The sequence below is a fragment of the Erinaceus europaeus genome, chromosome 15, assembly GCF_950295315.1.
Source record: "Erinaceus europaeus chromosome 15, mEriEur2.1, whole genome shotgun sequence".
Classification (NCBI taxonomy): Eukaryota; Metazoa; Chordata; class Mammalia; order Eulipotyphla; family Erinaceidae; genus Erinaceus; species Erinaceus europaeus.
Window position 1 is genome coordinate 63,251,065 of NC_080176.1, and position 17,073 is coordinate 63,268,137.

Consider the following 17,073-nt stretch of genomic DNA (forward strand, 5'->3'; position numbering starts at 1 on the left):
GGATGGTAGTGCCATCCCAGGGAAGGGACAGGACATGCTCTGTGTCCCCCAGGAGCCCTGAGTCAGACTCTGCCTCTCTAGTGTCTCCCAGACTCACTTACACCCAAGAGCTCTTTAAAGGGGTTGTCTTGACCCTGGCTATACTCAAGAAGAAAAATGAGACCCAGGGATCACAAGGAATGCACTCAACTGTGGCAAAGCCAAAAGCCACAGCCAGCTGAGCAGATTCTAAAGATCTTTTCTGTATTCTTTCTGAGTATCTTTCATGAGATTTCTCCCCCCCCCTTTTGTTTTTCTAAAAAATTCTCCACCAGGGTTACTTCTAGAGTTTCATGCCTACATGACTCCACTGCACCTGGAAGATTTATTTTTTTCTTTCCTAGATGATGAGAGACAGAGCAAGAGGACAGACACCACTGCACTGCTCTGCAGCTCATGAAGTTTCCTTTTTGCAAGGTGCTTCTGTATGGTGGCTGGGCATTCAAACCCAGCTTCCGGTCCATAGTACTGTGAGCTCTACTGGGTGAACCTTCTCCCAGCCTCATCCTTTTGTTTTTTGAACAACCACCTGTAAATAAGCTCATTAGAAGCGTATGTGTCTTAGGCCAGGTGGCAGTGCACCTGAGTGAGCATATATATGACCATGGACAAGGATCCAGGTTCAAGCCCCCAGTCCCCTTCTGTGAAGAAGGGAATTTCACAGTGCTGCAGGTGTCTCTCTGTCTCTTACCCTCTCTGCCTCCCCATCCCTTTCAATTTCTGTCTCTGCCCAATAAAAAATAAAATATTAAAAATATATACATAAATAAATAGAAGTATATGCATCTATTCTAGGCTTAATATGCTATAATGAAAATTTATATTGTCCCATTCATTAGATTTTGAAATGAAATTCAGTATATATCCTATAGAATAATAAGAACTATTAAACAAACCAAGCATAATGCAACTACTTATCATGTTTGTAAAAACAACATAGAATCAGCACTCTTTTCAAAGAGTTATTTCTTTAAAGGCTGAGTGAGAGAATCAGAGCATTACTCTAGCATATATAGAGGTGGGGACTGAACTCAGGACCTCAAACATACAAGTCCTTTGCTTTTCCACTGCACCACCTTCCTGGCTACCAGGATCAACACTCAGTCCTGTGGGTATTATAGGTAACACCCTTGACCTGCTGACAATTGTGCTTCTCAGACTTAAAAGTTCATCCAAACTTCAGGAAGCCAGGCTTCCCCTACAGTGTATTAGGGTAGTCTCAGCAGACCAGCGCCTAGTAACCTGTCATCCCAGTTGGGGAACCCCACTTGGAAAGTCCTGCTCTATAGCTCTCCTTTCTTCCCAGCCCCTCTAGTTCTTAGAAGCCCGAGCCTTCAACTGTCCTGGCTCCAAATGTCACTTTTTTTTTTTTCTGTTAACCTCTGTGTCTTTCCTCTCTGTTCAGGTCTTCTATCTGCCTATCTCTCCCCATCTGACCCTTGGCAGAAGCCAGAGCTTGACTATCCACCCTCATTAGTTGGCCTTCTGCTCCACACTGCCTGGCAGAGACGGAAGAGAAAGGCTTTCCAAGCAAGCAGCCAGCTGTGTGAATGCCCTCTGATGGTCCGGGAAGAAAGAGAAGGACAATTTCTCCCTGCCCATTACACATCGTTTGTCTGCTAAGTACTGGCATTGAGGTACTACTGGATTCTTCCCTAACTTTATATATTTATTTATTTATTTATTTATTTTGCCTCCAACGTTATCACTGGGACTTGGTGCCTGCACCAGAAATCCACTGTTCTGGCAGCCATCATTTTTGCCCATTATTTTTGTTGTTGAATAGGGCAGAGAGAAATTGAGTGAGGAAAGGAAGACAAAGAGGGGAAGCGAAAAATACCTGCAGATCTGCTTCACTGCTGGTGAAATAGCCATCTCCCCTGGGGGAGGAGAGTCAAGGGCTCAAACCAGGATCTTTTGCACTATGTGCATTTAACCAGGTGCACTACTGCCAGGCCCCCTTTGCTAACTTTTTAAACTCTTGAGTTATTCAAGATGAAATGCTCAGTTTCATTTCAAAATAGAGCTGCTTTTTCCCAAAAGCATACTTTTGAGACACACACACACACACACACACACACACACACACACACACACACCAACAGACAACAGCTAGGATTCAAAACAGTGATTTCTGCACAGAAGTCCAAGGACAAACCACAGCAATACTTCTCTGCATGGCCTAATTCTTGCTTGCAGTTGTCATGTGTAATCAAAGGATTGTTGCATTTGGAATAAAGGGCAAGAGCTAGGGGGAGCACATTTGCTATCTAATTCTTTCAGGGTTGTTAGGTGAGGAGGAATGCTTAAAAAGCAGAGAGACCTGGTGGTGGCACACCCAGTAGGGTGCATACATTACTATGTGCAAAGACCCAGGTTCAAGTCCCCATCCCACCTTCCCACTTGCAGGTAGTAAATCTTAAGAATAGTCGAGCAGTGCTGGAGAGGTCTCGGTCTCTCCTCTCTGTCTTTCTCTTTCAAATCACCTTCTATCAACATGGGGTGGGGGGGAGCCACCAGGAGCAATGAGGTTATAGTGCAGTTATCAAGCCTCAGTGATAATCCTGATGGCATAATAAAGTCAAATAAAAAGTTTGGACAAGGATGGTCCTCAACAATGGTGCTTAGACATGGCAAAAGAGAGCTCTGGAGCTGGGCTGGGCAGCTGGACATAAGAAATCTATCAGTAGATGAATGGGCCCTTGGTGGCTTCCACATTGCCTTTCTGTCCCTTCCGTCCAGCCCACCTAAGGTCATTTAGGCAGGACAAAAAGAAGGCACTGGCAGGAGAATCAGGAGACCAGGATCTGGTCCCAGTTCTGCTGCTAGCCAGTGAGTGTCCCAGAACGACCTGCTTCAGCTCGGGGAAATCTGCAGCTGGCTATGTCCAGGGGAGTCAGCCCAAGTGACCTCAAAATCAATCCTCTTCCGCACAGCTGGTGACAGAGAACCGGAAATTGTTTCAGCCAAATGTGCTATAAGCTTTTGATGTGTGACAATACCTTGGCACTTGTGAACTGTCAATGACCAGGGAGGAACTGTTATTGTCCAAATGTTGCAGTGCCCCACCTGCAGGGTGGGACCAAGTGTTGGGGGTTGGGGAGCCTGCCCAGCATGTCATTGTCACCCCCCATGAGCCTGCTCTGCCTCCATCATACCTCCTGCCCACACTACTCCTTTCTGCAGAGATGGTGAAATTAAAGAATGCATCTGTGGGGCCGGGAGAATAACTCAAGTGGATAGTGCACAACCCAGGTTTGAACCTGGTCCTCCACTGTGTTGAAGGAAGCTTCACTGCTGTGTTCTGTTTCTCCCTCTCCCTCTGCTTCTCTCCATCTCTGTCTCTTCTCTCCATCTCTTGAAAAATAATGTACCTGTGCATGCTAGCAACAAAAGGACTCCTTTCTTTAGCCCACTAGCACTTTAATTTTTCTAATACAGATATATATCTAAATACAGAGATACAGACAGATAGACAGGATAAATAGGACAAAGAAACAAGATAGGTGATGGACGGAAAAACAGACAGAATGAGTAGATGAACAGACAGGAGAGATGACAAACAGGACAGACAGAGAGACAGGCAGAAAGACAGGTATAGACTAGATAGATGACTGGTAGATGGATAAACAGTTTGCATAAACACATCTCCAAAGGAATCATTAAACTATGAACCTAAAACAAAATGAATTACATGTTCTGAATATTATAACTTAATATAGCTATTCAAAGGTTTGGGAGAATTTGTTAATGTAAATCTCATTAGATATTTATTTATTTATTTATTTATTTTTGGACAACTACGGTCTAAATCAAATTTATCTGACAGGGTGGTTTCAAGGTGAACAAACACACTGACTCGAGCAAACATCTTCATATAAAAGTCAGCCACAGGGGACACAAGCAGAGAGCCACCACAGCCAACAGTTCCTTTGGTCAACAGCCTCGGACACCTGTGTCATGGGTGACTCAGGGAAATGATATCCCTTTGCCTCCAGGGAGCAAGGCCCTCCTCAAATGTCCTAGTAGGCAATGCTGCCCCTATCCAAGGTGCTGTTCACATGGGCTATCTGACTGGGCACCACACAGCAAAGCAGAGCTCACAGAGACAGCCACTGTGGCCCCCCACCCAAGCCCTGGCCTGTCCCAGGCCTGGTTATTCTAGGTTTCAGCAGCATTGCCATTGTGTCCATCATAATGGAAGCACTAAAGGGCGTGAAGGGTCTCTCCATGCTGAAATAGAGTAGAACAGATGTCAACTTGACACCCTTTCTTTTCTCCTAAACTTTAAAACGAAAGCTTCCGAAATACTACTCTGCCATCGTAAAGATGATATTGTGTCTTTTGGGACAAAATGGATGAAACTGGAGGTGGTTGTGCTTATAAGAAAAGAGATGAAAGACAACTTACTGGATGGCTTCACTCATATGTGGACTCTAAAGAGCTGATACACATGGACTTGCAAAAAAGTAGAGGCAAACAAACTGTTTCTCGGACTTGTGAGAACTAAGGTGGTTATTTCTGGGAGGTGGGAGGGTGGGGACTCAGAACTCTGGTGGTGGGTGTGATGTGGAACTATACCCCATAATCCTGTAATCTTGTAATCTTGTAACCTACTATAATCACAAATAAAAAAATAAAAGTAAAATAATAAAGTCTCCATGGAACCTTTTGTGTGTGTGTGTGTGTGTGTGTTTTTAAGAAACTTCTTTTTTTTATATTTATTTTATTTATTTATTCCCTTTGTTGCCCTTTTTTTGTTGTTGTAGTTATTGTTGTTGTTGTCATTGTTGGATAGGACAGAGAGAAATGGAGAGAGGAGGGGAAGACAGAGAGGAGGAGAGAAAGATAGACACCTGCAGACCTGCTTCACCGCCTGTGAAGCGACTCCCCTGCAGGTGGGGAGCCAGGGTTCGAACCGGGATCCTTATGCCGGTCTTGTGCTTTGTGCCACCTGCGCTTAACCCGCTGTGCTACAGCCCGACTCCCGTGTTTGTGTGTTTTTACCATCATGGTTATCTATTGCTGAGGCTCGGTGCCCAAACAACTTCACCACTCCTGCTGGTCATCTTCTACTTTCTCTTTTGAATACAGGGTGAGAGACAGAAATAGAAAGGGAAAGAGGACAGAGAAGGAGAGACACCTGCAGTATTGCTCCACTTCCAATGACGTTTTTCCCATGTAGGGAACCAGGGACATGAACCGAGGACCACTAGTATAATGATAACATGTGCACTCTACTAGTTGGGCCACCACCCAGCCCCTGTGTGACTCTTTTTAAAATGTAGATACTCTCTATCTGCAAGATTGGAAAGGATATTAAAGTATCAAAGAAGTACCTTTTTTCCTTCTTCTTCTCTATTTTTATTTGATGAAATCAAGAGCTGCCAATAGCAAATTCCCTAATGACTGATTGGAGGGTGGGGTGTAGGTGGCTGGATTTTTCAAGTACTATTAGTTTGAAAGGGCAATTTCTGAAGAGCTCTCCACCTTGTCAGGGAGCTCGGCTAAGCTGGGGGGGGGGGGATCAACAAGGCGTGGGAAGTGGGGACCCAAACCACAGAGAGATCAGCCGCAGTGGGTTCATTTATTGCGACAAATCTTTTCTTCTTAATCATTTTTAATAAGACCATAATACACTGTGCTGTGTGTATGATATATTTGGGAGAGATAATGAAGCTGGGGAGATAGGTGGTAGAACAGTAGAACTCAGCTACCAGCTATTAAATCTCTGCTCAGAAGTAAGAGAAAGTTAGAGAGGTAGGTGTGTGTGTGTGTGTGTGTGTGTGTGTGTGTGTGTGTGTGTGTGTGTGTGTAGATTATACGGCTGGGACATCAGCAGAGGCAAAAAATAGCCAGGTTCTCCTGGAACACTGAGATTTAGAACAACAAGAGGACACGGACTGAATTCTTACAGATCTTTACAGCTATTTGAAATTATGAACCCATAATATGCAAATTCACAAGGCTAAGAAATACATGTTCCTGGCAGCAACTGAAGATGTTATAATGCGTGCTGTAAATGGCAACGTGTATGTGGGTAAAATCAGGGTACACATACTAACTGGTCGATTATCCCTTCTAAAACCACACATAAATTCTCTTGACAGGGCTGGGGATTTTGCAACAGCCCAAGAATGAATAGATTCTTAATGTGGTGTGTAAGAACGTGAAAGATGGAGTAGAATCAACATAAATAAATACAGCCAGAATGGGCCACTGGGTTAACTAAGAAAGCTTTCTGATTCTCCAGAGTGACAACAAAGAAAGCAGGGGTTGTGGCTTTCTTTTGAACAGGATAATTATATGATTAGTAGGCGATAATATTTACTGAGTTTGGGCTCTGTGACAAGCAGCTGTCCATCCAAGGTTCCATTTAAGGGAGAAAGAAGAAGGAACAGGAAGGGAGAAAGAAGGGAGGGGTGTGTGTGAAGGGAGGGGTGTGTGTGAAGGGAGGGGTGTGTGTGTGTGTGTGTGTGTGTGTGTTAGGGAAGGTAGTGAATTGTCATGGTGAAAGTGTTTGCCCAGGAGACAGGCAGGAAGGGAAACAAAGGCCCATCCCCAGGCAGAGTCCTGGTACAAAGAGTTCTCCTTAGGTGTGAGACCACTGCAGAGCTGGAACCCAACTCTAGGCAGTAGTTACTCCAGTGCAGAAAACAGAGAGGGGAAGGGTAGATTTCCCAAATAGTATGTCGCTGAATCAGATCTGTTCAGATACAGGTCTCCAGAATTACAGGGAAGCAGAGAGGAAAGCCTTTGGTTAAACAATGGCCCCTCATGGCTTCTGCAAGTGCATGCCTCTCAGCAAGGTGGCTCAATCCAAAGCTGGGGGCAGGGGGAATCTGTCAGAAGGAATTTCAACAAAGCAAAGAAGACAGGACATAGTGTGGCTGAGTTTCCTCTAATATAAGCAGAAGTATTATTTTATCAAATGAGTCACTCTTTCTACCTCTCTCTGTACCCTCACCCTCCTGGCAAAGCTGTGCAGAAACATAGGAAGGAAAGATAAAGGAGATGAAGGTAAGTGCCCACTCACCTGTTTCCAGTGACTAGTAAGGACTAGTAAGGATTCACCTTTCTTATCCTCACCATCTAGCTGACAGACATCATTTCTTACTTTTGAGATGTTAGCTGGAACCTGACTCAGGAAATAGCTTACAAAAGGGGCACAAGCACATTTCCCACAAGGTGTAACAAGAACAGGAAACATTTCCCTAGCCCATAAAACGTTGTCTGTTTTTCTCAAAACCACGGTAAGCAACCCAGCCCAGACTTCAGCTCCTCAGGTGAATTTTGGGATTACTTGTCCCTGATGAATTACTAATTCCCAAGAGCTAAAGACAAAACACTAACAGATCTTATTTTAACTATTATTATTACTACTACTATTCTTATTGTTACTACTGTTATTATTCAAGTGGTTTATGAGTTAGCACTAGGTCAGAGAAACCCTTGGGTCAGCTGGTTGCTCACCTGGTTGAGCACACACATTATAGTTCAAGTCCCTGGTCCCCATCTGCAGGGTGAAAGCAGTGGTGAAGCTAAAAAAAAAATGCCTCTCTCTCTCTCTCTCTTTCTTACCCCTCTCAATGTCTCTCTGTCCTATCAAATAAAAGAAAAAAATATATAGGGGGGATTCTAGGAGTGGTGGGTTTGTCATACAGGCACAGAGCCCCAGAGATAACTCTGGTGGCAAAAAAAAAAAAAAAAAAAAAAAACTAAGCCTTTCAACTGTCAAATGGAAATAAGGACCATGAGCATGAATGAGTAGGTCGCACTGGGTCACTGTCTGATGCACAGGGTAAAATTGATGCCAGTCCCAAGCCTCCTACCCTGCTCCCTTCCCTGTGTTCATCTCATGGCTCACGTCCTGCCCGCTCTGGCATACAACCTCATAGCACAGTCCTGACAAGTCACATCTCCCACTGAGCCCTTCTGCACAAGGTGTGTGTCTCCATACACTGGCATTTCCCCAATCAGACATTTGGATCCTTAGGGCCCACCATGTTGTGGGTTTCTTCTAACCTCCTGCAGATGGTAACCTGCAATTCAATCCTAGAAAATGACTAAACTTGCTCCCCAGGTCTTTCCCTCAGAAGGAAGAGAGTACCAGAGCTGGGACAGCACAGTGGTGATGGAGCCTCCTTTGGCAAGTGGGGAAACTGAGACCCATAATAGTGAAATCTCCCCCCCTCTGGAATGCACAACATGCCGCCACTGAACCAATTTAAAAGTCAGGTCTCCTGACCCTCTGCTTCTCCCCTAACTGGACTTTATGTGACAGGTCACCTCACCTCCCAAAGGCCAGTGGTCTTCCTGTCCACGCAAACCCCGTAACTCCTGCCTGCCCCCCATTCAGGGGCTTAAGATGCCATTAAGAGCTTCAAGGAACCTGGGTTCTATTTGGGGGCACCTGCTCCCCTCCCTGCACACAGGGAAGCAGCAAAACTTCTGCCAGGACCTGCAACACAGCAACTTTAGTTGCCTGCCCTCAGCCTCACTGAATAAGGCCACACAGAAAGTATTCTGAGCCCCCCTCCTCCCAAGGGCAGGGTGCCAGGATGAGAGCCAGTGCTCCAAGTATACAGACACTCCCCATTCCAGGAGGAGAGCACAGAGTTATGAACACAGGCACAGCTCCGGAGGGTTTGGCTGAGAGATTTCTCTCTGTCCCAGTCTTCTCTCTGTCCCAGTGATTTCTCTCTGTCCCAGTCTTCTCTGGCTTCCCTTCTTTCTTTGCTGAGAAAGGCAGCTCACATTCTGAATTTAGCCTGGCTTGCCAGGGAGGGGATCCAGAGCCACCCCCACCAAAGGTCAGAAGAAACACTCCAAGGACATGAGGCACCACTCTGGCTGAGCTGGGGCCCCTCACCCTGCTCTGCAGAGGCAAGAGGAACATGGTGCCAAGAGCCATGGGCAGGAAATCTGGCTGCTAGAACAGAGCTGGTCTGCCCAGAGCTCCCTTCCCTGAAGAAGTCCCCCCACCTCCCAGTCAGAGGGCCCTGTATTCCTCAGTGGAGTCTGTTTTTCTTTCAAAGATAATGTTTCATCAAGCATCCCCACTGCTACCTTGACTATCCCCAACCCAACCCCACGCCTAATATGTGGACCCACCCTGCACACCTCTTTCCTCTTTGCTTCCCCACGTCCACCCACTGCATAGCCACGTGCCAAGCAGCCAGCATTCTAAGAGGAACTCAAGAAACACTGGTTTCATCAACCAGTGCCAACTGTAGATTTTGTCTCCAGAAAGTTCACTGCAGAGAATGCTTATCCTACCCTTAACCCTTAAACAATAAAGTGATTTTATTCTTCAGAACACCTTGTGAACAATATATCAGCAAGCTTAGTCTCAGAAGGCTGTGTATTTATCTGTATTCTGAAAACTCAAGGAGTACTTTAGTTTAAAAAAAATCAACACTGAGTAAAAGCTAAGGGTATTGTAATAAGCACAAGATAAGGAAGAAGCAGTGTATGCTTCTGTCAGGGACTAGCTCACTAAGTCAGGGTACAGTCACAGAATAGAATCTGTGTAGACAGGACCAACAAACAAAGGACCAAAGGTTTCTTTATCATCAGGGATCTCTAAGATTCATTTCGAAAAGGAAAACAACAAGTGAAATGTAATGCATGTGCTAGGCTTCCAAGTGGGGGAATTAAAAATTCAGAGATATACACGCTCACACATCCAAATCTCCTCACAGATGCTTTACAGACCTTGAACCTCACAGAAGCCAGGCATAAGGGCTGCCTCGGGTAAAAGAAGAGACCAGAAGTGCAACAGATGGAGGGAAAGACATTTTACTTCCAGCATCCTTTTGTACCTTATCAATGTTCAACCACCTAAGTATTGACCTATTGAAGAATGAGGGGAAGTGAAGTAAATATTCAAATCTGAGGCTGGGCAGTGGTACACCCAGCTGAGCACAAGTGTTACCATGTACAAGGATGAACCAGGTTCTCCCCCTGCAGGGGAGAAGCTTCTCGAACAGCGGAGCAGGGAAGCAGGTGTCTGTCTCTCACTCTCTACCTCCTCTTCCCTATTGATTTTTGTCTCTATCCAATAATAATGAAATATTTTTAAATGATATATATGCATATTTTTTTTAAATTCAAAGCCAACACTATGTGTGCAGTGTTCTCTCCTGAGCATGAAGTCAACTCTCTGAGTTGCTTCTGCAACTGTCTTCTGCCATTGATGGTCGTTCTTCTCTTCCTTTGGTAGAGGAGAGGGAGAGGACATAGTACAAAGAAAGAAAATAAATTAATTAATTAAATAAATAGCTTAAGGATTTTCAGAATCAAGTGAGAAAGGACTGAGAGTAAATCATGACACTTTCCTTGCCTAAAAATAAATAAAGGGAGAAAATTAAAATGCCAGCTAACAAATTTTTTTTAAAAAAATTCCAATTCCTCATCAAGGAGAGGGCAGCAAAAGCCAGGTTCTGACCTCAGGAGCTTAAAATACACCCAGGACACGCCCTTCCCTTCACACACCTGCTGCCTGTCCTCCCTCTCCCCACATCCTCTCCACTCAGACCTCTTTTGGCTCCCTGAACTCTTTCCTTTTTTGTTTTAATGTTTCCTGTCAGTCCCCACCCCTCATGACCACCACTCACTGTCATCTGGGATGGCCCCAGGCAAGAGGAAGCTTCAGAATCTCAAGACAAAACAAAAATGTCACTTTTTAAAAATAAGAAATTTCATGCCAGCCCAGCCCCACATCCCTAAAACATACTTTAAAAAAAAAAAAAAAAGCAACCAATGGTGGTGATGGGAAGCTGGTCCAGTCCTGGACTTGCTTATATCCCTAAACCAACCACCCAGAACCTTCTAATCTCACAGGTTAAAATGTGGCACCCAGAGGCTGAGCAGTGGGGCACCTGGTAGAGCACACACACACATCACCATGTGCAAGGAACTAGGTTCAAGTCCCAGATCCAAATGGATGCTTCATAACTTGTGAGGAAGTGCTGCTGGTGTCTCTCTATTCCTCGTTCCCTCTCAAGTTCTCTCTATAAGGGAAGGAAGGAAGGAAGGAAGGAAGGAAGGAAGGAAGGAAGGAAGGAAGGAGGGAAGGTTAGTCTTTTTAAATATGGGGCCCAGCAATCCTCTCTGTTGTCTAAACCTTCTCTCCAGCCCCCAGCACAACCCTCTTAAATCCTAGAAAGTGACTAAATTAGTTCCCCAAGTCTTCTCCCAGGAGGGAGACAGCACCAGAGCTGGCATGGTGAGCAGAGGTAAAGTAAATAGGGAAACTGAGGACCATAATAATAGAATGGCCCCTCTCTGCACAATGAATCCACCCTTCCTAGGGCCCTTTTCCTCCCCTCCCTTCCCCCCCTCTCCTCTCCTCCCCTCCCCTCCCCTCCTCTCCCCTCCCCTCTCCTCTCCTCTCCTCTCCTCTCCTCTCTTCTCTTCTCTGATAGGACAGAAAGAAATTGATGGGGGCAGGGGAGTTAGAGAAGGAGAGAGAAAGAGAGACACCTGTGACCTGCTTCAGTGCCTTGAAGCTTCCTCCCTACAGGGGGGGGAGCAGGCCCTTGTGCATGGTAATGTGTGTGCTCAAGTGGCAGTGTCAGAAATGGCTTAAAGAAGAAGAAGGTAAAGAAAATTTGGGAGTTTGTTTGTTTGTTTTGTTTTGTTTTTTGCCATTTCTCAGTCCTACCTCTCCCTTCCTTTGCTCTTAAGGTTAGGAATAGAAATGAGGGCTGGGGAGATAGCATAATGGCTATGTAAAAAGACTTTCATGCCTGAGGCCCTGGAGTCCCAGGTTCAATCCCTAGCATCACCATAAGCCAGAGCTGAGCAGTGTTGTGGTCTCTCTTTCTATGCAACCTTCTCCCTGTATTTCTCTCTCATCAAAATGAATAGAAAAGCACAAAAACTTGATAAGTGGCTTCCCTGTCTGTGCCTTTCACTGGTCGTCAGAAGCTGTGCCCATTGCTTTGTGGGTTGGATCCCAACATGTTCTCAAGCACCCCGGCAACTGCTGATCACCACTTTCTTTCTTTCATTCATTCATTCATTCATTCTTTCTTTCTTTCTTTTTTGCATTTTCCACAAATCTTTTTTATTTTTTTTACATTTTTATATTACAGAATTACATGTCAACAGGGGTTTGAATCCACACCATTCCCACCACCAGAGTTCTGAATCTTCACTCTCCCCACTGCAATCCACCACAGTTCCCCTAAAGTTGTAGACAAGACATGGGCCAATCATCTTCTCTACAACTATCTGTCCACATTTATACATAGTTGCCCCCTTCTTTTCTTGATTCAATCCTCTCTTCCCCTCTAAGCCACTCATGACATCAAAGCTACCTCCATATGTCCCTCTCCTTTTCCTTCTCTCTCACTGGGTGCTGATGGAGCTGGAGTGCAGCGTTCCCTTATCTTCATCCTATCCCTTCTCCCCCGCTGGGAGTCTGGATCAAGGTTGTTTATGGGGAGCAGAAGGTAGGAGCTCTGGCTTCTGTAGCTATTTCTCCACTGAGCATGGGTGTTGACAGGTCACTGATCACCACTTTCAAAAAGAGGAAAACCAAACTAGCATGCCCAGGATAGCCAAAAGTGGTCAAGTCATAGGATTCAGCTCCGATCTGCACCTCACCCGTGCTCCTCTCCATCTCTCATCTCTGGGGTCTAGATTCTCCTTCTGTGTGGGGAGGGCACTTTCCCTGAAGACCGAGCTGCCCTGGGTCTGTGTTTGGGCCCCTGAGGAGCTGCCCATCTGCAGGTCTCCAAGTCTTAATCCCTGGCTGGGCTGCACTCCCTCCTCCTAGTGGCAAATCTGTCCCTGCTTTCTCAATTCTGAGCCATCACTCAGGGGACCCACCTGCTCCCCAGCCCTCTACTCCCCCCTTCCCTTTCCAAGCTCAGCATCTCTAGTGTCCTACGAGGCTCCCTAAACTCCAGCCCCCTGAAAACACATCAAAGCCAGTGAGTCAGAGAGCCATTTCCTGTGTCTCCCTTTCCTTGTTTTTGCTCTGCCTCCCAGGATGTCCTGATCTTATTCACTTATCACCCCCAGAGCCCTGCACCCCACCCCCAGACAAAAGTGCCCCCAAATAGGCCTTGACATCAATGGAGTAGTTCACTCATTTAGCAAAACGCTTCCTGGATACCCACTGAGCACTGGGCACAGGACTATTAGCTTAAACCTGAAGGAGCCCTGGAGACATTCATCTGATGATACACGTTCTTTTCTCTTGTTCTTATTTTCATATCAAGGAATGATTAGTTAATTAGGGACACTGCGCTGTTTCATTTTTTGTTTCTGGTGGCTACAAGTGTGAGAGTTACTTGAAGAATGCTATCCATTCTTTTTCTTTCCTTTTTCTTCTTCTTCTTCTTTTTTTATAGCCACTAGGTTATTGTAGGGGCTCAACACTCCCAGCACCATTTTTGTCTCCTTTCCTCCCCCTTCTTTTCTTTTTTTTAAACACACAATATTTATTTATTTATGATAGAGACAGAAAGAAATTGACAAGGGAGGGAAGATAGAGAGGGAGAGAGCATGAGAGACACCTGAGGCACTGTTTCACCACGGGGAAGCTTCCCTTCAGAAGGTGGGGACCAGGGGCTTGAACCTGGGTCCTTGCCAACTGTACTGTGTTCATTCAACCAGGAGAGCCACCAACTGGTCCCTTTTTACCCTTTTCTTTTCTTTGATAGGACAGAGAAATTGAGAAGAGAGAGGGAGTAAGAGGGAGAGAGAGAGGGAGAGAGAGAGAAAGAGAGCTGCAGACCTGTTTCACCATTCGTTCATGAAGGTAGGGAGTTGGGGCTCGACGCTGGTTCCTTGTGCATGGTAGTGTGTATGCTCAACCAAATATGTCACCACCCAGCTCCCCTTATCTTTTGTTTTCACTTCTTAAAAATTATTTATTTACTTATTGGATAGAGACAGAGATGAATTGAGAGGGGAGGGGGAGATAAAGAGGGAGAGAGACAGAGAGGCACCTACAGCCCTGCTTCACCATTGGTGAAGCATTCCCCCTGCAAGTGGGGACTGGGGGCTTGAACCTGGGTCCTTGTGCACTGTGATGTGTGTGCTTAATCAGGTGTGCTACTTTTTTTTTCACTTTAAAAAATATTTATTTATTATTGGATAGAAACAGAGAGAAACTGAGAGGGGGAGGGGGGAGACAGAGAGGGAGGAGAGCTGTACTTCCCCACTAGTGGAGCTTTCTCCCAGAGGTGGGGACCAGGAGCTTGAACCTGGGTCCTTGTGCACTATATTGTGTGTGCACTAAACCAGGTATTTTATTTTTTAAGTTTTTATTTATAAAATGGAATCACTGACAAGACCATAGGATAAGAGGAGTACAACTCCACACAATTCCCGCCACCAGAACTCCATATCCCACCCCCCCCACCCCACCCCCATGGCTTTCCTATCACTCCCATAGCCATTTGTTGTTGCTGTTGTTGCTACAGAGAAAACTGGGGGAAAGGGGTGAGATAGAGAGGAAGCGAGAAAGAGAGATGGCCATAACATTGCTTCAGTGCTCATGAAGCTATCCCCTCTGAAGTCAGGGACTGGGGGCTTGAACCCAGGTTCTTAAGCACAGAAATTCCAGAATGCTATACATTCTTCATGGTGGGTGTGGTTGAACATTCAGTAAGTGGTGAGATTGCAGCACTGTATGCCAGTCATTCTTAACACCACAAAGGAGAAGACTGACAAGTGAAAAGATATTTCCCTCTACAGTGCCCTGGGGGATTTGGAAAACACATTCAGATTTCTTCTAAATCTCAGTGATTTTGGCATGGGTATCTCTCAGTGTCTCAAGAAAGAGTCTGTTCTGTTTATTCAAAGAAGGCACAGGTTTTGAAAGTTTCTGAGAAAGAATTTTAATCCCAATTTCATCTAGAGAAGTGTGTGTGTGTGTGTGTGTGTGTGTGTGTGTGTGTGTGTGTGTGTACACAAGTGTACAAAGACAAAAGACTGGAAGGAAACAGACCCAAGTGAAATGATTTTGCTTGAAAGCTTTCTGTATTTTCCAGATTGTCTATCAAGATGCTTACTGCTTTTACAAACAGAAAAGACACAGTAAACTGAATGCTAATAGTTTTTTAATTTCCTCATGAATCTGTTTTTACAGGCACCATTTCAGTTGGGGTTTGGAAAGCAGCAGAGTGTGAAACAAAAATGAAATTCCCCATTCCGGCAGGGCTGAGTCTACCCCTTGGCCCACAGTGGAGCCCGCCCCACGTCCACGCTGGCAGCCAGCTGTCCACAGCTGTTCTGAGGAGGCCGAGGATGAATGGGGCTGGTGGAAAAACACAGCATTCCTGACTCTTCCAGGATGGCATTATGCTTGGAACCCTTGCTCACCAGAGAAGTAAATAAACAGAGAGCTTGGGGAAGGGGGGGGGGAGCTGGGAGCCAGGAGAGCCAAGGGAACTTCCTTCCTGAAGGAGGGGGGCCTGCCAGAGTTTCCCTACTCTGAGCATCACTCCAGAAAGAAGCCTCCCCCCTCTGTTTGAGCCCATGTAGAGGGCTGGGTCCCCCACTGCCTGCTTTTCATGTGTTCCCTCCCCCAGGCACAGAATGGCACAGCCACCCACCACCTATGTTCCCAACTCTGTTCCCACCTCGCAGAATCCACAGGTGCAAATACTCACCCCTCCACTGGGAGACAGGGAGAATTGCACTCTCCCCCAGATGGAGCTGTGGGCTCTGTGGTTTATGACATGGGGTGCTGCTTCTGCTGAAACGTGACCCACCAGAGGAAGCCAGCAGTGGAAGACAGGAAGGAAAGATATGGAAGACAAGGAGAATAGACAAGGGACAAGCACGCCAGCTAGACTTCAGTGTGTACAAAGCAGAAAAGGGAATAGGTACAAATCTATGTTCATAGCAGCACAATCAGTAATAGCCCAAACTTGGAAGCAACCCAGATGCCCAACAACAGATGAGTGGCCTAGAAAGTTAAGGTATATATATATATATGTATGAATACTATGCAGCAGTTAAAAATGATTCCGTCATCTCCTTTGCAATACCATGGACAGAATTTGAAGGTATCATGTTGAGTGAGATAAGACAGAAAGAAAAGGGCCAATACATATGATTTTGTTCATAGGTGGAACGTAAGAAACTAGGGCAAGGGCCAGGCAGTGGTGCGCCTGGTTGAGAGCACACATAATCATGTAAAAAGAGCCAGGTTCAAGTCCCCCCTCCTCACTTGCAGGGGGCATGCTTCCCAAGTGAACAGTGAAGCAGGTGTGCTTCTCTTTCTCTCTCCTCTCTTCTCTTCCCCTCTCAACTTCTCTCAGTCCAGTAACGCTGGTGGGGAAGGGAGGAAGGGAGGGAGGGAGGGAGGGAGGGAGGGAGGAAGGAAGGAAGGAAGGGAGGGAGGGAGGAAAGGTGGTGCCACACCTGACTGAGGGCACATGCTACAATGTACAAGGACCCAGGTTCAAGCCCCCAGTCCCCACCTGCAGGGGGAAAGCTTCACAAGTGGTGAAGCAGGTCTGCAGGTGTCTCTCTGTCTCTCTCCCTATCTCCCCTTTCCCTCTCGATTTCTGAATGACTTTATCCAATACACAAATAAAGATAGTAAAAAAATTAAATTTAAAAAAGGAGGAAGAGAAGAAGAGAGGAAACAAACTAAGGGAAAACATAAGGTGACACTTGGACGAGTGTATTGCACCAAAGCAAAGGACTCTGGGGAAGGACAGGAAGGGAGGGAGAGAGAGGCTAGAGGAGCACTGGGGTCTTGGTGTATGGTAGGGGAGGGGCTCGAGGCAGGGGGAGCAAGCGTCTCCCAGACACCTATCATGGAGAGATGAGGGTTTGTGCCTATGTGTTAACAACTGTACTGTAAGTCATTAGCCCCCAAATTAAAAAAAAAAAATCAAAAGAAAAAGGAGCCAAAAGGATGGAATGCAGGAAGTGGAGGGGGAGGGTCATGGAGGCAGACAGGAGTGAGTCCCCAGGGTGCCTGCAGGAGGGGTAGCAGGGAGTGAGCTCTCCAGCTTCGCAAAGGAAGTTCACACCCCCAGCTCCGGCTGTGCCTGA

General features: G+C 46.0%; 1 protein-coding gene and 1 pseudogene across 1 annotated transcript in view; one reads left to right on the forward strand and one right to left on the reverse strand.

Annotated features, from left to right (window-relative positions):
- Positions 1-17,073, reverse strand: part of ZBTB7C (zinc finger and BTB domain containing 7C) — a 384,832-nt gene that overhangs the window by 360,950 nt on the left and 6,809 nt on the right. The window lies entirely within an intron of this gene.
- On the forward strand, positions 10,109-10,289 carry LOC132533296 (small nucleolar RNA U3; annotated as a pseudogene).